At 50.0% G+C, this 24,815-nt stretch overlaps 1 long non-coding RNA gene across 1 annotated transcript; it reads right to left on the minus strand.

The window, feature by feature from the left end:
- Positions 1–1,898: 1,898 nt before the first annotated feature.
- Positions 1,899–21,158, minus strand: LOC119974663. Its single transcript, XR_005462550.1, has 2 exons — positions 21,075–21,158; positions 1,899–2,003 (listed from the first exon to the last, which is right to left on the minus strand). It is a non-coding gene; the product is annotated as an uncharacterized LOC119974663 (long non-coding RNA).
- Positions 21,159–24,815: the final 3,657 nt, after the last annotated feature.

Below are 24,815 nucleotides of genomic sequence, written 5' to 3' on the forward strand. Positions count from 1 at the left end.
CAAAGACAGTTAAGTGCTTTCTGTAGAAAAACGAGGAAGTAAGAGCACTTAAAGCACTTACCTGGCTTTGATATGGTACGAGCTGTCGATGATAGCTAGATGTTTAAGGTTAGTTTCATTGCTGACTTCTTGAAAACCGCTCCAGCTGAAAGGAGATTAATTAAACAATGCAGACAGTTGGGTGTATATGGATGCTGTCAATCACAGCCTAGTTAAAGGATATGTATGAATGGCTTGCGGATCAAAGATTTGAGGGAATTTGAACCCATTTTCTCTTTCCAGCAATTGACAGGTGCTGCATCCTTTGTCTGAGCCAGCAGGTGTATTGCACAGGTGAGTTTTAAAGCGGTGATTTTTAGAACATAGAACATACAGTGCAGAAGGAGGCCATTCGGCCCATCGTGTCTGCACCGACCCACTTAAGCCCTCACTTCCACCCTACCCCCGTAACCCAACAACCTCTCATTACCTTTTTGGTCATTAAGAGCAATTTATCATGGCCAATCCACCCAACCTGCACGTCCCCGAACCGCAGGAGGAAACTGGAGCACCCAGATTTCCCAACTGTCTCTGTTTGGACTGCTGTCTATCTTCCAAGCAGGGCTTCTCTTCTAAGTGGCTTCTAGGCAGAGGTCTCTCTTTTTTTCCAATTAAGGAGCAATTTAGCATGGCCAAACCTGCACATCTTTGGGTTGTGGGAGTGATACCCACGCAGACACAGGGAAAATGTGCAAACTCCACAGGTCAGTGACCGGGACCAGGGTCGAATCCAGGCGCACGGCACTGTGACGCAGCAGTGCTACCCACTGCGCTGTGCTGCCCTGAGCAGTCTCTCTAATAAGGGGTTTCCAGGCAGGGGTCACTCTTATGGGAGGAGTTTCCAGTCAGGGGGATGTCTCTGGTGAGGATCCTTGTAATTGGGGGTCTGTCGTGAGGGTCTCTATCATGGGGGGGGGGGGATTTCTGGTGGGTTTCTGTGTAATGGGGGAGTCTCTGGGGGGGGAGTCTCTCTCTCTCTGAGAGTAGGGCCACTGGTGGAGGTCTCTGTTATTGAAGGGTCCTCCATAATGAGGGGTGGGATTCTCTGACCCCAGGCCAGGCTGCGCGTGTTGGGCCAAGTGGCCGCCGAGGTAGGCTGAGTCCCACCGGCGGCGTTCACATGCGGTCCTACTCAGTCCTACTCGGCAGGAGCTCGCCGTTCATCCTGCGGGGGGGCGGCCTGGTTTGAGGGGGGGGGGGGGATCCGACCCCAGCGGGGGGGGGGGGGGGGGAGGGGAATTCAACCGTGGCCTGGCCCGCGATTGGGGCCTATGTTCCTCCGCGCCGGGCCCTGTAGCTCTCCGCCATGTGGCGTCGGTGCCGGCGCAGAGAAGGAAACCAGCGCGCATGTGCGAGTTCGTGCCGATCACAGAGCGCATGCACAAGTTCGCGCCGGCCGTACCACGCATGCGCAGACCTGCGGCACCCACTTGATGCCGGTATCGGTAGCTGGAGCTGCGTGAGTCGCTCCAGTGCCGTGCTTGCCCCATGTGAGGCGTAGGATCGTTGATCCTGGGGGCCTGTTGATGCCGTCGTAAAACGCGACAGTGTTTACGACGGCGACAACACTTAGCCTCAAGACCACAGGATCCCGCCCGAGGTGTTCCTGACATGAGGCAATAAAAGGAAGTTCCCCTGTAGCTGTCTGCCTGTCGCATTGGTGAAACGCTGCAGATCCCCTACGATCTACCCTCAGTCACCATGTCCTGGTTAGACTGGGGGAACAGCAGACAGTGGAAAATAGAAGTGTTTATCGTCAAAAACAGGGTAGCGGTGCAAAGAAATAACATCTGTACAGATAGCTCCTTCCCTATTTCGGTTTAAGTAAATTAAAATCCACTGAATTCACTAAAAGCACCTTTCTGATTTCTGCGCTTTATTCCATCTTTCAACGTTTGATCTGCGAGCGATAGAAGCCTTTGCTAAGGCTGAAATCTAGATGAATGTAGAGATTGGAGCAAGTCCTGTAAAAGATACAACAAATTTTGTCAACAGCTGTAACACTTCACTGATGGTTAAATACAAAGGTAGATGATGTCACTAAAGAACTGTCAGCTGCAAAGTATTTCTTCTTGTTCCTTAGAGACAGTTAAACAATTTCACATGAACTGTCAGCAGAAAAGCTCTATTAATAGGAAAACACTAGCCGATTCCAGCACGTAGCATAAATTCAGAAACTTACAACCCCACTGGGAAATACAATCCAGCAACGACTCAAAGCCATAACCGTTGACAAATAACATGTCTGTATTAATAGCCTGTTGGGCACCAAAGCCATTTCCTAATTAGTGGAGAATCGGTCAATTGTTAAGAGTAAAAAGATTGAACCAAGTTAAATGGTTTTGTCCTGAGTACTGGCACAAGACCAAAAGGAAATTGTGATTGCCTATTAGAACAGAATGATGTGTTCCATTTTATATGACATCTGAAATAATGAAACTGCTTTGGATTAGCAGAACATAAAAAAGGGGTTTTTATTCACCATAAATACATATTATTAGGTGACTTTACAAAAGGGTGAAGTCAAAGTGGCACAGATTTAACCCTTATCCACAATCGGTCACGTGGAAGTCTTGGAAAAATGACACAGAAGTATTGAAGGGCAAGGGACAGACCTTCCGCAATTTGATGCAGCTTTCAACCACACAGATTTAGCAAGTGATCTCGCCTTTGCAGATGAGGATAGATTTAATGCTGGTGAGGTTGTAAACTTACAGCCTCCACCACTTTGAAGGACAAGGGCAGCAGGCACGTGGGAACGTCATCACCTGCAAGTTCCTCTGCAAGTCATTCGCCATCCTGTCCTGGTCAAACATTGTCAGTCCTTCATTATCACTGCTGGGCTGAATCCAGGGATCCCCTATTCAACGGGACTGTGGGAAATCGTCATCACATGGACTGCAGTGTTTCAGGAATAAGGTCCATCACCACCATTTTATGGATGAAAATCTTACTTCCTTTTAAGGGCCACTAGGGATGAGCAATGTAAAATACTGGCCTTGTTAGCGATGCCCAAATGCCTAGAATAAATCATTTTAAATATACATATACTTTTATTCAAGGTTTTTCAACAAAAATATGTAAAATATGAGAAGAACAACACATCAACTCAATAAAAAGCCACAACCCCTGACACCAACTCCTACAACACTCCACCTTCCCCATTTTAACCCCATTACCCCCCCCCCCCCCCCCCCCCCCCAGTCCCGAAAACCCCACTTCCCCCTTGCTGACCCTTCAATCCTCCTTGAAGAAAACAATAAACGGTTTCCAACTCTGGGTGAACCTTTCTGCCGAACCCCACAGAGCGAACATCAGGAATATTGCCAAATCGCTCACCCACACCTCTGCCTTTGGTTGCTCTGAACCCCGCGAACACAACAAAATCCGACTCCGGGCTATCAGGGAGGCAAAGGACAATGTAGCAGGCTCTCTCTCCGACGCTGCAGCCATTCTGGTTCCAGCTACAGGAGGCACAACATCTTGATTGTTCCACCATTCTCGTCTTGTGGTAATTGATGGTGCATCAGCCCCCACCCCCACCCCCCCCCCCCCACCCCCAACGCGCACCACCCACACCCATCTTCTACCCCCGCAAAGAAGATGCTCATCCTTGCCACCATCATGTGGCCCCTGGAGGACTTGCCTGGAGGATCGCTAAGGGGATGATTGTCAATTAAATTTTCGGCTAACGACTTCCGGTGGCGGCAATGCGGAGCTAAGCCGCACGTTCAGCAGCTCCCGATTTTTTTGGATTTCCGGGCTCTTTGAAGAGCCCGCAACGGCGCTATTTCAACTTTTCCCCCGGGGGGAAACACAGCCAGTGTGCCCAGCAGCCGGTGGATGGACTGGACTCGCAGCGGAGCGGTCCAAAAATCGGTTTTACCTCAGAGAACGACGAGAGGCAGAAAAGGCAAGATGGTGGCGGGCGGGGAAGCAGCGTGGCAGCTGTGGGCGAGGGAGCAGCAGGAGCTGCTTCAGCGCTCCTTCATGGAGCTCAAAGCCGAGATTCTGGAGCCGTTTAAGGCTTCACTGGACAAACTGGTGGCGACGCAGACGGCTCAGGCCGGGGAGATTCGGGAGCTGCGGCACAAGGCCTCGGAGAATGAGGATGAGCTTTTGGGCCTGGCAGTGAAATTGGAGTCGCACGAGGCACTGCACAAAAAATGGCAGGTGAGGATGGAGGAGATGGAGAACCGCTCCCGCCGGAAGAATCTACGGATTTTGGGCCTCTCGGAGGGGCTGGAAGGTTCGGATTTGGCGGCCTATGTGGTTCTAATGTTAAACTCGCTGATGGGTGCAGGGTCGTTTTGTGGTCCCCTGGAGCTGGAAGGCGCCCATCGAGTGCTGCAGCAGAAGCCCAGGCCGAACGAACCGCCCAGGGTGGTGCTGGTCCGTTTTCACCGCTTGGTTGACCGGGAGTGCGTTTTGAGGTGGGCGAAGAAGGAGAGGAGCAGCAGGTGGGAGAATACGGACGTTCGAATTTTTCAGGACTGGAGCGCGGAGGTGGCGAGGAGAAGGGCTGGCTTCAATCGAGCGAAGGGAGTGCTCCACAGGAAGGGGGTGAAGTTTGGCCTTCTACAGCCGGCTCGCCTCTGGGTCACGTACAAGGACCGCCAGCTCTACTTTGACTCCCCGGAGGAGGCCTGGGCTTTTGTCCAGGCTGAGAACTTGGATTCGGACTGAGGACTGGGGGGCTGGGGGGAAATGTACTTTGCTTGGAGGCTTTGTCCTCTTGGGTATCCTTTCGCCCATAGTGGCTGTGTTTGCTGATGGTTGTTTCCTGTTTGTTTTCGCCGTTTTTGCGATTTGAGTTATGGTTATTTGGGTTCTTTCGGGGTTTCCTTGGGGCTGTTGGTTATTTATTTTGGTGTTTTTTTTTGTTTTTTCCACTGGTGGGTTGGGGAGTAGTTTGGGGTCCCGATGGGTCATGTGTCCGTCTTTTTCCCGCGTGTTGGGTCGAGGGGCGGGGCTCGGGTTGGAAGCGCGGGCTTTTTTCCCGCGCCGGAGGAATTGGGGGCGGGGCTGGCGCTGGGAGGGAGGGATTGGCGGCTGTGTTGCATCCGGGTGGGGGGGTCGTGGTTATGGCGGGAGTAGCCGGGGTCAGCAGAAGTCACCTGGCCCACGGAAGTATAATGTTGGGGGTAACGCAGCTAGGGGGGGGCCCTAGCTTGGGGGGGGGGGGGGGGGGGGGGGGTGGGGGGGGGTTTGGCGGGGAGGAGGAGAAAGGGGGTGCCGGGTTGTTGCTGCAGGGACTGTGAGGGAATGGATGGTGAAGGGGGGGTTGGGAGGGGGTTTGCCACCGTGGGGAGCGGGCTTGGGGGGTTCCCCGGGCACGTGGTGGGTTGAGGAAGGGCTATGGCTGATCGACGTAGGGGGAGGGGGATGGCCCCTCGGGTTCGGTTGGTCACATGGAACGTGAGGGGGCTGAATGGTCCGGTGAAGAGATCCCGGGTCTTGGCTCACTTGAGGGGGCTGGGAACGGATGTGACTATGCTCCAGGAGACGCACCTCAGGGTTACGGATCAGGTGAGGCTAAGAAAGAGTTGGGTGGGACAGGTGTTTCACTCGGGGCTTGATGCAAAGAACCATGGGGTGGCAATTTTGGTGGGTAAGAGCCTGTCGTTCGTCGCGTCCAAAGTGGTGGCGGATAGGGCAGGTCGATATGTGATGGTGAGACTTCAGGGGGAGCGGGTGGTCTTGGTTAATGTTTATGCCCCCAACTGGGATGATGCGGGCTTCATGCGGCGAATGCTGGGCCTGATCCCGGACCTGGAGACAGGGGGATTGATTCTGGGTGGGGACTTTAACACGGTGCTGGATCCGGCTCTGGATCGCTCAAAGTCTAGGACGGGCAGGAGGCCGGCAGCGGCCTCGGTGCTGAGGGGGTTCATGGATCAGATGGGAGGGGTGGACCCTTGGAGGTTTTTGAAGCCGGGGGGGTAGGGAGTTCTCCTTTTTCTCCCCTGTTCATAAGGCGTACTCCCGGATTGACTTTTACATGCTTAGCAGGGCGCTGATCCCGAGAGTGGTGGGGGCGGAGTATTCGGCGATAGCCATTTCTGATCATGCTCCACATTTGGTGGACCTGGAGCTGGGGGAGGGGAAGGATCAGCGCCCGCTGTGGAGGTTAGATGTGGGGCTTTTGGCAGAGGAGGAAGTGTGCGGTCGGATCCGTAGGGGTATCGAGGGGTATCTGGAAACCAATGACAACGGGGAGGTGCAGGTTGGGATGGTTTGGGAAGCGCTAAAGGAGTAGTTAGAGGGGAGCTGATCTCTATTCAGGCGCACAGGGAGAGGGGGGAGAGGGTTGAGAGGGAGAGACTGGTGGAGGAGATGGTCAGGGTGGATAGGCGATATGCAGATACCCCGGAGGAGGGGCTTCTGAGGGAGCGGCGCCGTCTCCAAGCGGAGTTTGACATTTTAACCACCCGTAAGGCGGAGGTGCAGTGGAGGAGGACACAGGGGACGGTGTATGAGTACGGGGAGAAGGCAAGCCGGATGTTGGCTCACCAGCTCCGGAAGCGGGAGGCAGCTAGAGAAATTGGGGGAGCCACGGATGCGGGTGGGAACTTAGTGCGGGGTGGGAAGGACATCAATGGGGTGTTCAGATCCTTCTATGAGGGGCTATATCGGGCGGTACCCCCCGGGGAAGCAGGCGGGATGGACCGCTTTTTGGATAAGCTGGAGTTCCCAAGAGTAGGGGACGAGCGGGTGGAGGGTTTGGGGGCCCCAATTGAGCTGGAGGAGTTGGTGGAGGCACTGGGAAGCATGCAGACAGGGAAAGCGCCGGGGCCTGACTGGTTCCCGGTGGAATTTTATAAGAAATTTTCAGATTTGCTGGGCCCGCTGCTGGTTAGGACCCTGAATGAGGCCGGGGGGGGGGGGGGGGGGGGGGGGGGGGGGACTTTGCCCCCGACGATGTCCAGGGCAATTATCTCTTTGCTCCTGGAGCGGGACAAGGACCCCCATCAGTGTGGGTCTTATAGGCCGATCTCGCTCCTTAACGTAGATGTTAAATTGTTGGCAAAGGTGCTGTCCAGGAGGGTGGAGGATGTGGTCCCGACGGTGATTCATGAGGATCAAACGGGGTTTGTAAAGGGGAGACAATTGAATGCCAACGTGCGGAGGCTCCTGAATGTTGTGATGATGGCGCCGGTGGTTGGGGAGTCAGAAATAGTGGCGTCCATGGATGCGGAGAAAGCTTTTGATAGGGTGGAGTGGAGTTACCTGTGGGAGGTGTTGCGGAGGTTTGGGTTTGGTGAGGGGTTCATTAGCTGAGTGAGGTTGCTGTACAGCTCCCCGGTGGCGAGTGTGGTGACCAATGGGAGGAGGTCAGAGGACTTTCGGCTTTCCAGAGGGATGAGGCAGGGTTGACTCCTTGTCTCCCCTGCTCTTCGCGTTAGCAATTGAGCCCCTGGCCATGGCGCTGAGGGACTCGAAGGGTTGGAGAGGGATTGTGCGGGGGGGGGGGGGGGGGGGGGGGGAAAGAGGCGCACCGGTTGTCGCTGTATGCAGATGATCTGCTGCTGTATGTCGCGGACCCGGCTGAGGGGATGCCAGCGGTGCTGAGGATACTTGAGGAGTTTGAGGACTTTTCGGGATATACGTTAAATGTGGGGAAAAGCGAGCTGTTTGTCCTGCACCCTGGGGGTCAGGAGAGGGAGATAGGGGAACTCCCGTTGAGGAGGGCTGCGGGGAGCTTTAGGTATCTTGGGGTCCATGTGGCTAGGACCTGGGGGGCTATGCATAGGCTTAACTTTTCGAGGCTGGTGGGGCAGATGGAGGAGGAGTTCAGGAAGTGGGATGCGCTGCCGCTCTCGTTGGTGGGCAGGGTCCAGTCGGTTAAAATGACGGTGCTCCCGAGGTTTTTGTTTCTTTTCCAGTGCCTCCCCATGTTGATCCCAAAGGCTTTTTTTAGAAGGGTGAATAAGTCGATTCTGGGGTTTGTGTGGGCGCGGAAGGCCCCGAGAGTAAGGAGGGTATTTTTGGAGCGAAGAAGGGAGGTAGGGGGCCTGGCGCTGGCCAACCTGTGTGGATATTATTGGGCGGCGAACGTGGCGATGATTCACAGGTGGGTGACGGAAGGGGAGGGTGACGCATGGAAGAGGCTGGAGGTGGCATCCTGTGCGGGTACGAGTCTGGAGGCCTTGGTGATGGCCTCAGTTTGGGCCCCGATACGGGGCAATCACCGTTTTGCGCCAGGGAGAACGGGTGGGGGATTTGGGAGCTGGCACAGGGCAGGCATCAGACAGTTTGGGGACCTCTTCTTGGATGGGAAGTTCGCGACTCTGGAGGAGCTGATGGGGAAGTGGAACCTCCCCCTGGGAACGCTTTTAGGCATATGCAGGTCAGGGACTTTGTTAAGAGGCAGGTGGAGGAGTTTCCGCGGCTGCCGCCAAGGGGGGTGCAGGACAGGGTGCTTTCGGGGACGTGGGTCGGGGAAGGGAAGATCTCGGCTATCTACCAGCTGATGCAGGAGGAGGCCTCAGTAGATGAGCTCAAAGCGAAATGGGGGGAAGAGATTGAGGATGGGACATGGTTGGACGCCCTGGAGAGGGTGAATTCCTCCTCCTCTTGCGCACGGCTCAGCCCAATTCAGCTGAAGGTGCTGCATAGGGCTCACATGACAGGGGCAAGGATGAGCCGGTTTTTCGGAGGGGAAGACAGGTGTGGGAGGTGTTCGGGTGGCCCGGCAAACCACACCCATATGTTTTGTGCATGTCCGGCTCTGGAGGGGCTTTGGAAGGGTCAGGCCGGGCTGGGGATTCTGTTACAGTGGAGGGATATGCGGCCCCCGAGTTCGGAGACCTGGGTCAACGACATGTCTGGGTTCATCAAGTTGGAGAGGATGAAATTTGCCCTGAGGGGGTCGGTACAGGGGTTCTTTCGGCAGTGGCAGCCCTTTCTCGATTTCCTGGTGAAGGGGTAGAGAGTGGTCGGTCTCTGCAGCAACCGGGGGGGGGGGGGGGGGGGGGGGGGGGGAGCAGGGGGGGGGGGGGCAGGGGGGGTGGGTTTGGTGATGGTTGGGGGGGGTGTTTTTGCGGCGGTGGGTTTGTTATGTTATTTTCTTCTTTCTTGCATTGCTATTTGTTATTATTTATTTTGGGGGGGGCGAGTTCTTTTCTTGTTCTGTTTTGGTGTGGAAACACACCTTGTTTGTCTTAAATTGCGGGGAGAAAATTTGTTATTGTTATTGTTATTAAAAAACTTGAATAAAATTTTTTTTTTTAACTTTCGGCTAACACTTAAGGAGGCTGCATGTATTTTGGTGACTAGAGCTTGGTCAAGCCCCCACTGCCAACAGTGTTTTGCTGACTTGGATTAAACTCGTTGTCGATGAGACCTTTTGAGTGCGACTTAAAGGTATCACATGCAGATCACTCTTGAAACACTTCAGAAGACTTTCTGGCACGTTCTTTCAAGACTCCACCGATACTCCATCAGTATTTGTTCCGGAAATTCCCTGAGGATTTTACTTAAAAATGTTAATTGATGAGCCTTATTGTGCAGGAACCGCCGGGGGAGAGTAAGTGCTTGGTCATGGCTATTCATAAGGGGCACGCCCGTGGCCTGCAGAGGGAACAGGAGGAAGTTGTCAGGCCAGGCAGGTGCTGGAGGAAGAGGGACAAACGGTAGGTAGAGGAAGGTGAGACAGACTCCTTCTTTCCTGTAGGTACAGGATATCTGTCCTCCACCAGGACCTGCAGTGCCGCATCAGGGAGCCTGTTCACCTTCTCACGCAGTCCCTGAAGCATCTGTGATGTGCCACTATACACCAGCCAGTGCACCCCACAAAAACTGCCTAATCAACTCTTAAGTGCTAACTTTGCAGGTGTCTGTTTTAGCCCCTTTGGGCAAGTCCAAGTTATGGTAATCAGCAATCAGGATGAAAATTGCAACCTAACCCAGGCTTTCAAACAGGCATGCCTAATTACACACAGTTAACTTCATTGAACTCTTAACCACTCAACCCCAAAGTGTTTAAACAACAAACAATTTATTGCTCATGACTGTGTGAGGCACCCTCAATTACGACGCGAGAGCGATGTCGGTAATCAAAAGGCTTTAATCTACAGAGAACAGGACTGCATTCGAGAGAAGTGTGCTCACCACATGGAGACTTATCCTATATACCGTTTCCTGGGGGCGTAGCCAGAGGCGGAGTCCCCCAGGGTTCCAAGCATCTTAAAGGGGCAAGGTATTAAAGGTCAGGTACCGTTTACAGCAGTTATTAATACCGTTCATCACACTGCGTCAATCTCAATCACATTCTTCTATCCCTTTACTGCCTTTTATCAGAAAAAAGCTTTCTTTTTGTGCTTTCAGTTGTTATATTGTGTAAATACTGGAGTCTGATTTTAACACTGGGTGTGTTCTGGGCAGGTGTCCAGCACCATCCCCCAAAGGGCCCCATGGCCTGTGTGAGGCCTGAACCTTATTTGGACGCCCAGGGTTCATTTACATTTCCCTACACTGTGTTCCTCTGAAGCCAGAGGTAACCGCATTGGAGTCTTCAGAGGGGAACAATAAATGGGACAGGGTGCCGACAGGAACATCCCACAGAAAATCAAGTGAGCGGATGGCGATGCTACAGACTGATTGAGGCTAGAAAGTTTGAGGGGCGGAGGTGGATGGGTGGAAGGTGGAATGTCCAGTGGAGAAGAGAGCTAAGGCTTCCCTTGTTAAGCAGTCCTGTTTTTCCTGGTCACATGTACCTTGAGGAAAAAAAGCCATGCTTCGACAATTGCCAGTGTGTTTTGTTGATGAGATCAGTGCATGATTCAGCGCCAACCAGGATGCAAGTCTCCCATTCTAATTAGGCCCCCATCTGCCCATGGTTAGTGACCTCCTTGTTACCAGAACCATGACAGTTCAAATAGCAAGGCTTGCAAACGGGACAGTTTGTACCCCCACCTACTATTTTAACTACTTGTCTTGTTCAAGTGGGCATGGGAGGATTACAATTCGGGTGCAGGTGTGAAAGGCTGAATTGTTGAGACCTACGGCAATCAGAGGCAGAGGCGAATAGGAAGAGGAAATTATGAGGACGGCCAGTGCGAGCTAGCTTCCTAACTCCGTTCCCGATGTCAGCCATTTTGGGGGCCATGAGGCCAGAGGGTAATTAGGCTCATTAAGAGCCTTGTTAATGGTAGGCAATGGAGATTGACTGGGATTTTCCAGTCTCCTTACACAACATGGGACAGATCATGGGCAGAATTCTCCCAGCCCTGCGCCGGGCTGGAGAATCCCCGCGAACAGGCCACGCTGCCCTGACGCCGGCACATAATTCTCTGCAGTTGGCACTGTGCTGGTCGCGGGCCGCTCTACGCGGCCAGCCTGCCGATTCTCCGGCCGGATGGGATGAGCGGCCGTAGGAAAAGAGCCGAGTCCCACAGGCGCCGTTCTAATCTGCTCTGGGCTGGCAGGGACCTCGGCGTGTAAGGGTCGGATGGCGGCCTGTGGGGAGGGGAGAAGGGGGGTTCCGTCCCTGCGGTGGGGCCTCCGATGTGGCCTGACCCGCGATCGGGATCCACCAATCAGTGGGCCTGCCTCTGTGGCTGGGGGCCTCCTTTCCTACGCGCCGGCCCTTAGCCCTGTGCCATGTTGCGTCGGGGCCGGCATTTTGAAGCAGGTCACTGCGCATGTGGGCGTTGGTGCCGGCACAACTGCGCATACGCGGATCCCGCGGCGCACAGTTCGCGCCGGGATCTGCAGCTGGAGCCGCCCCAGCGCCGTGCAAGGGGCCAGAATTAGACATGGCAGCGGCCCGTTCACACCGTCATAAAACGCGACAGCATTTACGACGGCGTGGACACTCTGCCGTGGGATTGGAGAATCCCGCCCCCTGTGCCTGGAGTCAGCCACCCAGTGGGTACCTGCATGCCAGACAAGCTGACACAGGCCCTTGCTGCCTGCCTGGCTTGGGTGCATTTAAACATCACTGTTTATGGGGGATTCCACTCCCCACTTCGCCCACATACTCAACGAGACTCAAGATCCAACCCCATAGGTGTTATGCTGATTATAGCATTATGTTATAATATTAAGTTATAAATATAAAATTATGTTAAATATAGCAATGTTACATAAAAATACGATATAACATGTGTAATGAAAACAGAGAATGTTGGATAAATCTAGCAGGTCTGGCTGCATCTGTGGAGAGAGACACAGAGCTAATGGGCGAGATTCTCTGACCTCCCCCGCGCCGTGTTTCTAGGCAGCTGGAGGCTGCCCAGCGTTGGCCAGCAGTGGGCTCGTCTGGTCCCACCGCTGTCAGTGGGATTTCCCATTTAATCCGCCCCACGCCGCCGGGAAACCCGTGGCTTGGGTCCGCCCTCAGTGAGGCCGGAAGATCTCCCCCATTAACATTTCAAGCCCAATTTGACTTTTCTTTGGAAACTCTGGCCAGCATTTTTCAGCCCTTCACACCGGCGGGCTTTCCCGGTCCTGCCAATGCGAACAGAGATATGTGCCACGACTTAGCGCTCAAAAACAGAGTGCCACTTTGGGTAAGTTTGGCGGGATGATTCTCGGCGCCAAGAACGAACCACTGTCCAACGGGACTGGGTTGTTTTTCTGGCCTCAGCGGGAATGACCTCTTGAGACCTCCTTTACCTCATTTCCTGCCGAGCGGAGAGGACAGAACGCATTTTAAAATACCGCCCCAAATTCTTGACCCCTTCAGCCATTCCATCGTGGTCTATGGACCCCTCCCAGGGCCCCAACATACCTCTTAGGGGGTCCTCAAGCCGCCATCATTTGCACCTCTTTAGGGCAGGACACCCCCAGGCCAAACCCTGGCATGGGCAATCTTGCACCTGGGTACCTGGCTGTGCCACTCGGACACCCTGGCTGTGCCCCTGTCTGACTGATTGTGCCACCCGGGCACCCTGGCAGCGCTCCTGAAAGCCTGGCAGTGCCTCCCGGGCACCTTGGCAGTGCTCCTGATAGCCTGGCAGTGCCACCTGGGCACCCTGGCAGTCTCCCATGGTGGCACTGCCAGGGTGACTGGGTGGCACTGCCAGGGTGCCAGGCTGGCAACAACAAGGGTTCCCAGGTACCAGTAGGAGTGCCAGGGTACTACCTTGCCCAGAGTCCGACCACCCACTGCCCTCCCATGGCCCAAGAGAACCCCCCCAGGTGCCATAACGCTTGGTTGACGTTTTTGTGGACCATTGCTAAGTAATGCCGAAGCGAGGCCTCCCAGGCACAGGCGTTAGTTCCAGGACCTCGAGAGATTCGAGTGCCGACATATTTAAATGAGCCTAATAGTTCACTGAAATATGTTAATCTAGATCTCATCCAGCGAAGTGAGATCCAAATCGCGATGTCTCATAGATCTAATAATATCTCATGAGGCATTCATGAGGCATTGCAAATCTCACGAGAGACTTCTTATGAGATTTAACGGCCTCGTGCTACTCGACTGGGTGAAGCTACGAGGCCGTTCGATCGGGCCCTTCAATAGCTCACCAGCCCCATGGGGTACCTGAAGTTGGGCGGGGGCTGGAAAGTTCCAGCCAATGTTTCTGACTCCCAAATGCTGTCGGATTGATGAGTTTCTCCAGCACTTTCTGTTTTTTAATTCAGATCTCCAGTATTCACAGTATTTTGCTTTTATTTTCCAGTAGAAACGCGTGTGGCTTCTATCCTGGGAAATATGGTAATGGATTTCAAGCAGGCTGATCATTAAAGAAATACAATGAAGCTTCTTCAAGATCTGAATGCGTTCAGCAAACTGCCCACAGCACGTTCAATCTGTCCAAAGTAATCTTTGCTGTTCTCACAAGCTTTTACATGAGTGGGAGGAAAACAGAAGGTTGAGGAGGGAGCCAGGATCAAATTGTACAAAATTATGAAGGACATAGAAAGGGCAGAGAGGAAATAACTTTTCCCCTTAGTAGAGAGGTCAATACCCAGGGGCATAGATTTAGAGGAGATCTGAGCTGACCTACTTCACCCAGAGGGTGGTGGGACTCTGGAACTCGTTGCCTGAAAGGGTGGTAGAAGTGGGAACCCTCACAATATTTAAGAACCATTTTGATGAGCACTTGAAACACATGGGGTACAAGGCTACAGACCAAGTACTGGAAAATGGGATTACAATAGATAGTGCTTGATAGCCAGCACAGACATGATGGGCTGAAGGGCCACTTTCTGTGCTGTAAAACACTATGGGAGGGAGTCTCCGTTTCTGAGACTATGTTGACACCAGCGCAGAATTCATGGACTTTCGCAACAGCACAACTGGCCACCACGGTAGCATAACAGGGCAACACGGTAGCATAGTGGTTAGCACTGTGGCTTCACAGCGCCAGGGTCCCAGGTTCGATTCCCTGCTGGGTCATTGTCTGTGCAGAGTCTCCACGTTCTCCCCGTGTCTGCATGGGCTTCCTCCGGGTGCTCCGGTTTCTTCCCACAGCCCAAAGACATGCAGGTTAGATGGATTGGCCATGCTAAATTACCCTTAGTGTCCAAAAAGGTTAGGAGGGGTTCTTGGGTTACAGGGATAGGTTGGAAGTGAGAACTTAAGTGGGTCGGTGCAGACTCGATGGGCCAAATGGCCTCCTTCTGCACTGTATGTTCTATGTTCTATGTCCCTGGACCGATTCAGTGACTAGCACCAGCGGCACATGGAACACAATCGATTCTAATGATAAACGGTGCGGGATTTGCCGTATCCGTGATCAACACTTGAGAGGCTGACAAGTTGCAGCCTCATACATTGCAATCCATACACACATTCATCTCAGCCAACACGATGGTACTAGTTGTGCTGTAGCGCGCCCATACAGCTGATGGGTCAGCTGGGGCCAGAGGGCACCTAGGAGGTTGGCCTGGGGGGGGGGGGGGGGGGCTATACAACCCGTGGCACTAAGTTCAAAGTGAGCTGTCAGCGGAATTTGCAGCTGCATAGCTGCTTTTCTGGCTGCGGCAATGGTATTCCGCGCCCGTCCAGTCCGATCCCACAATCCAATTCCTGGCCACCCACCATTACTAACCCGGCCCTGGCAGAAGACCCCTCAGCAGGCACTATGCCAGTTTCACAATTTTAAAAGCACAAGCGAACGTGCCGTCGGGAACTCGCCCCATCAGAGGTAGGAAATCACGGAGGCCCCATAGAATACCGCGTCAAGCCCGCTAATGATATGCAAACGGTGTCTACTGTACGTACGTTCCAGAACACATTGACGGTGCTGTTGAGGTGATGGAGAATTATGATTTGGCGTCAAATCGGAGCCCTTCGCGATTTTGGCGTCGGAACCGATTCTCCACCCAATCGCGTTTCCCGATTTCAGCAACAGCCGACAGAGAATACCGCCCTATGACTCGAGGATGTTTGGGTTGGTAACATTTAAGGTGATACTGGGGAAACAGTACCACCCACATTATGCTGCCTAGAGTCACATGAGGAGGCCGTGGCATAGTGGTATTGTCACTGGGCTAGTAATCCAGAGACCCCGGCTAATGCCCTGGTGACCTGGTTTTGAATCCTACCACAGCAGATGCTGAAATTTCAATTCAAATAAAAATCAATCTGGAATTAAAAGTCTAATGATGACCATGGGATGTCCTTCAGGGAAGGAAATCTGCCGTCCTTACTTGGTGTGGCCTGCAAGTGACTCCAGATCCACAGCAATGTGTTTGATTCTTAAATTCCCTTTGAATGACCCAGCTGGGGTGAGTAATAAATGCTGGCCCAGCCAGCAACGCATACATCCCATGATTGAACAATAATAAACATGATGGCAGACTGTGATGTTCAAGAGAGCCTGGGAGAGGTTGACATGAAGACAGAAGCTAGATAGGGCCTTGGAAATATTTATATAGATGTGTGGCAACAATATGCAGTTTATGTTTAACCACACAACCATCCATACTTCCTCATGAGACACCAAACAGCCTTACAATAAAAAGTTTTTTAATTGGGAGATTTGGGATGCACAAAAATAACTCATCGCCTCATATATATATATGAGATCATATGGTTGACCTGTGGTCAAGACCTTGCAGGCCCAATACTGCAGTACAGGGAGGCAATATTGTGTTCTAGCTGTAGAAGAATTCCCTTAATGAAACATCATACATAATTAGGCATATCTGTCAAACCATGAGCTTGCTACTATCTGAAATCTGTTCAGAATGTAAGTCTGAGAATCCGTGCTTTCCTATCTATGGGTAGGAAAGCAAAATAAACTAGGGAAGGGAGGAGGGGGTGGGGGGAAGAGGGGTCCACCCCGGATTTGACCTTCCTTTTCGCACAAGAGAAATGGGGCAAGGATTTATTTGAAACACACTGAGGTAAATTTACTGCAAGCAAGATGAGGTGTGTTATAAATAATACACATCTGAAAAAGTAATTATGATATAACTGTGCATACAGTCAGCTTGGGTATGTTAAAGATAACTGAGGCTGTTGTTTAGTGCACATCTCTTGTGCTTTTTGCTTAGGCAGAAGTCTAGCTGGTCCAGTGGAGCCTGGAGACCTTGCTTGAGCTCATGGCTGTAATCACAACTATTTATGCTATTGGTTAACAAATTTGTAGCTTGTGGCTTGAGACATTATTTGCAAGAGCACCAGTACAAAATGAACATGTGTCAAACTTGAATGATTAATTTACCCCTAGGTAAAAAGCAAATTTTGCTTTAAAGATTTAACATTGCATTATCACTCTGAACCCAGTTAAATGTACAACTGTATTTTGGGCGGGAGGGGGGGGGGGGGGGGGGGGGGGGGTGTCAATGATTTGAAATATTTGAGAAAACAGCTTGCTGAACCTGTTGATTTTGGTCTTCTCTAACAGAGCTAACTTTTATCCCTGCCTACATTGAGTTTGCTGACCTCAGTTATAACAACATATGAACATAAGAACTAGGAGCAGGAGTAGGCCATCTGGCCCTTCGAGCCTGCTCCACCATTCAATGAGATCACGGCTACTCTTTTGTGGAATCAGCTCCACTTTCCGGCCCGAACACTAAAACCCTTTATTCTTAAAAAAACTATCTATCTTTATCTTGAAAACATTTAATGAAGGAGCCTCAACTGCTTCATTTGGCAAGGTATTCCATAGATTCACAATCCTTTGGGTGAAGAAGTTCCTCCTAAACTCAGTGCTAAATCTACTTCCCTTTATTTTGTGGCTATGCCCCCTAGTTCTGCTTTCACCTGCCAGTGGAAACAACCTGCCCGCATCTATCCTATCTATTCTCTTCATAATTTTATGTTTCTATAAGATCCCCTGCATCCTTCTAAATTCCAACGAGTACAGTTCCAGTCTACTCAACCTCTCCTCGTAATCCATCCTCCTGAACTCTGGGATTAACCTCGTGAATCTCCTCTGCACACCCTCCAGTGCCAGTACGACCTTTCTCAGGTAAGGAGACCAAAACTGAACACAATACTCCAGGTGTGGCCTCACTAACACCTTATACAATTGCAGCATAGCCTCCCTAGTCTTAAACTCCATCCCTCTAGCAATGAAGGACAAAACTCCATTCGCCATCTTAATCACCTGTTGCACCTGTAAACCAACATCTTGCGACTCATGCACTAGGACACCCAGGTCCCTCTGCAGTTGGGGTACAAACATGCAAACAAAGAGCAGGAGTGCATCATTCAGCCCCTCGAGCCTGCTCCACCATTTAATAAGATCATGGCTGGTCTGACAGTACATAGATACATAGAATATAGGAGCAGGTGGAGGCCTTTTGGCCCTTCAAGCGTGCTCCACCTTTTATCACGATCATGGCTGATCATCCAACTCAAAAGCCTAATCCTGCTTTCTCCCCGTAGCCTTTGATCCCACTCGCCCAAGTGCTATCTAGCCGCCTCTTGAATATATTCAATGCTATAGCATCAACTACTTCCTGTGGTAATGAATGCCACAGGCACACCACTCCTTGGGTGAAGAAATGTCTCCTCATCTCTGTCCGAAATGGTTTACCCTGAATCCTCAGACCGTGACCCTGGTTCTGGACACACCCACCATCGGGAACATCTTCCTTGCATCTACCCTGTCTAGTCCTGTTTGAATTTTATAAGTCTCTATGAGATCCCCCCTCATTCTTCTGAACTCCAGCGAGAACAATCCCAACCTAGTCAATCTCTCCTCATACGTCAGTCCCTCTATCTCTGGAATCAGTCTGGGAAATCTTCGTTGCACTCCCTCGAGAACAAGAACATCCTTCCTCAGAAACGAAGATCAAAACTGCACACAATATTCTAGGTGTGGCCTCACCAAGGCCCTGTATAATTACAGCAACACATCCCTGCTCCTGCACTTTAAACGTCTCGCAAGGAAGGTCAACATACCATTAGCTTTCTTTACCGCCTGCTGCACCTGCATGCTTACCTTCAACAACTGCTGCACAAGGACACCCAGGTCCCGCTGCACACTTCCCTCTCCCAATTTACAACCATTCAGGTAGTAATCTGCCTTCCTGGATTTGCTTCCAAAGTGAATAACCTCAGACTTACCCAAATGATACTGCATCTGCCATTGATTTGCCCACTCGCCCAACCTGTCCAGATCATGCTGTAGGATCTCTACATCCTCGTCACAGTTCACCCTCCCACCCAACTTGGTATCATCTGCAAACTTTGAGATGTTTGGTAACCTCAGATCTGCATCTCACCTGCCCCCGATAACCTATCAACCCCCTTTCTTACCATATATCTATCCACCTCTGCCTTAAAAATATTCAAAGACTCTGCTTCAATTGCCATTTCATGAAGGGAGTTCCACAGACTCACGATTCTCTGAGACAAAACATTTTGCACCTTTTCCATTTTAATTAGGTGACCCCTTATTTTTAAACAGTTACCCGCTACTTATACATTCTCCCTTAGAGGAAACACCCTCTCCATAACCACCCTGTCAAGACCCCTCAGGACCTTATGTGTTTCAACCAAGTTGCCTCTTACTTCTCTAAACTCCAGCAGATACAAGCCTAGCCTGCCTGTCCTTGCCTCACAAGAACAACCTGTCAATTCTAGGTATTAGTCTTGTAAACCTTCTCTGAACCACTTCCAACACAATTACATCCTTCTTTAAATAAGGTGACCGATACTGAACATAGCACTATAGAAGTGCTATCTATAACTGAAACTTAACCTCCCTACTTTTGTATTCAATTCCCCTCGCACTAAATGATAACAAGCTTTCCGAATGACTTGTTGTACCTACATACTTTTGTGATTCATGCACCGGGACACCCTGATCCCTCTGTATCTCAGAGCTCTGCAATCTCTCACCATTTGGATAATATGTTTCTTTTATATTCTTCTAGCCAAAATGGGTAATTTCATATTTTCCCACATTATACACCATTTGCCAGATCTTTTCCCACTCACTTCACCTATCTAAATTTTTTTGGAGCTTCCTTATGTCCTCTTCACAGCTTACTTTCCTACCTATCATTGTGTCACTAGCAAATTTGTCAACCATCCCATCCATCCCTTCACCCAAGTCATTTATATAAATTGTAAACAGTTGAGGCCCCAGCACTGATCCTTATATTACACCAGTCGTTACATCATGTCAACCTGAAAAAGACCCATTTAAGCCTACTCCCTGCTTCCTGTTAACCAGCCGATCATCTATCCACACCAATGTGTTACCACCATACCATGAGCTTTTATTTTCTGCAATAACCATTGATGTGGCACCTTACCAAATGCCTACTGGAAATCTAAGTAGAGTACATCCACCAGTTTCCCTTTATCCTCAAAGAACTCCAACAAGTTGGTTAAACATGATTTCACTTTCACGAAACCATGTTCGCTCTACCTGATTGCCTTGAACCTATCCAAGTGTGCTGCTATAACTTTTTAAATAATACCTTCTACCATTTTCCCAGTGACAGATGTTTAGCTAATTGGCTTGCTTTTTATCGCCCTCCCTTTTTGAATATTGGGGTTACATTTACTGTCTTCTAATCTAATGGGACCTTCACCAAATCTAGGGCGTTTTGAAAAATTTAAACAAATGCCTCAGCTATCCCACCAGGCACTTATTTTAAGATCCTAAGATGATGTCCATTGCAATCCGGATACTTGTCAACCTGCAGTTCTGACAATTTACTTAGTACCACTCCTCTGGTGATAGTAATTTTCCTGAGTGTCAGTATGCGCATTATAAATTAGCCATTGTATCCCTCACCTACAGAAAGAAACAGTCATAGAATCATAGAATTTATAGTGCAGAAGGAGGCCATTTGACCCATCGAGTCTGCACCGGCTCCTGGAAAGAGCACCCTACCCAAGGTCAACACCTCCACCCTATCCCCATAACCCAGTAACCGCACCCAACACTAAGGGAAATTTTGGATACTCAGGGCAATTTATCATGGCCAATCCACCTAACCTGCACATCTATGGACTGTGGGAGGAAACCGGAGCACCCGGAGGAAACCCACGCACACACGGGGAGGATGTGCAGACTCCGCACAGACAGTCACCCAAGCCGGAATCGAACCTAGGACCCTGGAGCTGTGGACCAATTGTGCTATCCACAATGCTACCGTGCTGCCCGTGACCTCCAGTGACCTCTGCCAGAATTGCTCAACCTATTGAGTCTGCACTGACCCTCTGAACAAGCACCCTATCTAGGCCCACTCGCCCACCCTGTAACCCATAGCCCCACCTAACCGGCATATCTTTGGACACTAAGGGGCAATTTAGCAAGGTCAATCCTCCTAACCTGCATTTCTTTCGACTGTCGGAGGAAACTGGAGCACCCGGAGGAAACCCACGCAGACATGGAGAGATAGCACGAACTCCACACAGTCACAAGGACAGAATTGAACCCGGGTCCCTAGCGCTGTGAGGCAGCAATGCTAACCACTGTGCCACCGTGCCACTCCAATGATGTTGAATGAAAATAAATTGGGTTCAGCTCTGACATCACCCATGGCTGAATAACCTTCCAACAATTTCTGTCTAAGCTCGCAGGTGTAAAATGACTACTTTGGGGAGCAGGGGAGTCCTGGCCAACATTTATCCCTCAATCAACATCAATAAAAAATACCTGAATTGGTAATTTATCTCATGACTGTTTGTGAGACCCTGTGGAATCCATAATAAACTGTTCCTTAGTGAATGACCGAGAGGGATCTGCAGAGACAGAATGATGGAGATAGCCAAAACAAGACTATCCTTTCTGTAAACTACAGTAACATCCATGGGCAGGTGGGGAGATAAGGATGCAAGCAAACAATTGAAAATGCTTGTTTTACTGTTGGTCCATTTGCCCGGTTTACTATTGGCTAGAATTACTGTCCTTTCATTGGTTTAAAATGGAAGTTTAACTGTGATATTATTGGTGTGTTGACATGCAAATGAAGGATTAGACTGTAACTGTAAACCTATTGGTTTAAAAAGCTATAAGTGTTTCTGCTTCACTGGACTCAGACAGAACAATACAGTGAGTTCCACTGAGTTGTTCTCCTTGTGCACACGTCAATAAAGATTGATGAAAGAGTACTCGCCGTGTTTTCCTTGCACAATTCTAACAAACCTACCATTAATAATAATAATAATAATAATAATCTTCATTGTCACAAGTAGGCTTACATTAACACTTCAATGACGTTACTGTGAAAAACCTCTGATCTCCACATTCCGGCGCCTGTTCGGGTACACGGAGGGGAAATTCAGAATGTCCAAATTACCCAACAACACGTCTTTCGGGTCTTGTGGGAAGAAACCGGAGCACCCGGTGGAAACCCACGCAGACACGGGGAGAACGTGCTGACTCCGCACAGACAGTGACCCAAGCCGGGAATCAAACCTGGGACCCTGGTACTGTGCTACCATGCAGCAAATTAATTTCCAAATTATACCAGTGATGATACTTCTAAAGTTAATTTGTTGGCTGTATTTCGAGACATCCTGAAACCATGAGAGGTAAAGATATGTCCTCAATGTCCTCAAGATTGTTTTTGCGATTGTGACCTCACACTGGCCCAGGTGTGTATTATACTCCTGATATTCTGGCATTTACAATCTAAGACTTAGTTTGGTTTACAATGTTTCTAATACTTGCTTTCTGGCTTTTGTTCATGTTTGCTGAAGCAGCAATTGCACTGAATAAACCCTCAGGCAAGGAGAATGTTGCATGACATCACAAATCAAATAACACAAAGCACTGGTCACCAATAATAGACTACTTAATAGGCAAGCACTCCAATCAGGAGGACATCAGAAGCTTTCTGTTTTTAATATAAAAGCACAGGAGATCCAAGGAGGTGATTCAAACGGAGATTTATTTATAAGCAGAAGAAAAGGCCACAACGCAGCACATGTCCCAACCGGGACTGCCGATCATGCCAGTCCCAATCCGGGCCGGCGTTTAAGGGTTATTTATAAGGTGATCAATCCAGTCATCCTTGTGGGTCTCGTGAGGGTTATTACACCCAGGTTTAAGCAGGAAACAACCTGGGTTAAAAGCATATCGTCCAAATTCCAGTAAAAGGCCACAAATCAATGTCTTCAAGAGTCTACCCTAACATTCCTCTTTATCTCCCTACAACAGCCAGTTTGGAGCTGAACGATATACACCAGGTCAATCGCGGCACGCAACACTCTGACAGGTGTCCACTAGCTGAACTCCAGATTATTAATTAAATTCAAATTTCACCCACTACTACGGTGGGACTTGAACCGTGTCCCCAGAGAATTAGCCTGTGCCACTGAATTACCAGCCCGGTGGTAATATATCCCCTGCTAGATTCCATATCCCTCCGTATTCCTATCTGACGAAAAGCAATAAATCCCAGTTTTGAAATTTTAGTTTGCGCTCCACAGCTTTCTGCGGTCGAATGTTCCAGATTTCTGCAACCCTTTGTGTAAAGAAATGCTTCCTGATATCACTCCAATGTCGTCCCTGCCTTCACTGCTGCGGTGCTGAGAGTAACATTATAGAGGCGATGTTATCAAGCTCTGACAAGTGTTAGTGAATGGAGAAATGAGAGCCAACCACATTAAACTGTGTGTTGTCTGGAACTCCATCAACCAGAATTCTCTAATAACCGGAATTCTCTACCAATTGGAATTCCTGATGTTCCACTACTAACGAACCGTCTATTTATTTATTTATTCCAATTAAGGGGCAATTTAGTACGGCCAATCCACCTACCCTGCACATCTTTTGGGTTGTGGGGGTGAGACCCACGCAGACACGGGGAGAATGTGCAAACTTCACTGAATCGTCACTTTATTATCAGGAAGCAATTAGAGTTATCAGGAACCCATACCTGTAATACTGTATTATTTTATAATCTAATTTATATTTTAATGTACTGTTGAAGATTAAAATTAAAAAGAACATTGTTTTTACTTTTCTTTTATAAATTTGGAGTACCCAATTATTATTTTTCCAATTAAGGGCCAATTTAGCGTGGCCACTCCAGTAGCCTGCACATCTTTTGGGTTGTGGGGACGAAACCCACGCAAACGCGGGGAGAATGTGCAAATTCCACACGGACCCTGACCCAGAGCCGGGATCGAACCTGAGACCTCGGCGCCCTGAGGCAGCAATGCACACCACTGCGCCACCATGTTCCCCTTCTTTATTTTCTTTTGAACAGTATCTTTCAAACTGCAATCTCTAGCAGGACAAGGGCAGCAGACACAATAAGATCAGCATCACCTACAAGTTCCCCTCCTAGTCACTCACCAACCATCCTGACTTGGGACTACTTTGTGGTTCCTTCATTGTGGCTGGGTCAAAATCCTGGAACTCCTTCCCTAACAGCACTGTGGGTGGACCTACACAACATTGACTGCAGCTTTTCAAGTGGTTCACCTCTCAAGGGAAATTTGGGATGGGGGGATAAAGGTGCTGGCCTAGCCAGTGTTGCCAATAATAATGTTGGTGAACCACAAGCCTTCCCTTATATCGATCAAATGACCACACAACCAGTTAGTTAGTTCAAAAGATGGTTATTTATGTACACAAGAGTTATCTCGACATGCAAACACAATATCTACTATGAGTTAAACTACACCTGTCAGCTACAATAACCTGTACTTAACTTCAGGGCGACCGGCACTGTGCAAATGAATAAGGCCTTTATCTGGATTTCACTTGGCTAGTTCGAAGAAAGTGGCTCTGTCTCTGCTGGGCTCATCCGCCAGGTAGCGATCGTTGGTCTTGAACTTGGCTGGCTGTTCTTGCTACGATTGGGTTGGCACAGGCCGGATCCAAAAGAGACAGATTATATGGCTGTGTCCTCTTTTATCCCTCTGGGATTTCGGGCTCTTTGGGGCAGTCCTTAACCTTGGACCCAATAGTTCGACATGGCTCTGATCACTGTCTTCGATTTCAGCCATAAAGGGGCGGGTGCCTTGGTGGCTGGGTGGGTCCTTAGTGGTCATTGAACTTGGCAATTGGGTTTTCTGAGGAAGGGGAGTGGCGCCGATCAGTCTGTGGCTGTACCGGTTGCTTGACTGGAGTTCTATTGACCTGGGAAAATGGTGCATCAAAATGCAAACGAGCGGGGGTTTTGATCAGGTCTGGTTACCTGTGTTTCAGATACACATAGGCTCTGTATCTGTCTGAGTCCTGGGTTGGCCATAATTCCCATGGTCCTTTGCAGGTGGCCATCTTAGATGGCTACACCAGCAACACCTATACCCCGTAAAAGAGTTTTGAGAAATTACGCGCATATGAGTTCTTGTCCCAAGTATTGCGCTGTACTCCATAGGCCAATGGAACTGTTTGTCAACCAACATTTTTAATTAGCCAGCTGCACCCATTCTCGCCACA

Source organism: Scyliorhinus canicula, chromosome 12, assembly GCF_902713615.1.
Source record: "Scyliorhinus canicula chromosome 12, sScyCan1.1, whole genome shotgun sequence".
NCBI classification, from domain to species: Eukaryota; Metazoa; Chordata; class Chondrichthyes; order Carcharhiniformes; family Scyliorhinidae; genus Scyliorhinus; species Scyliorhinus canicula.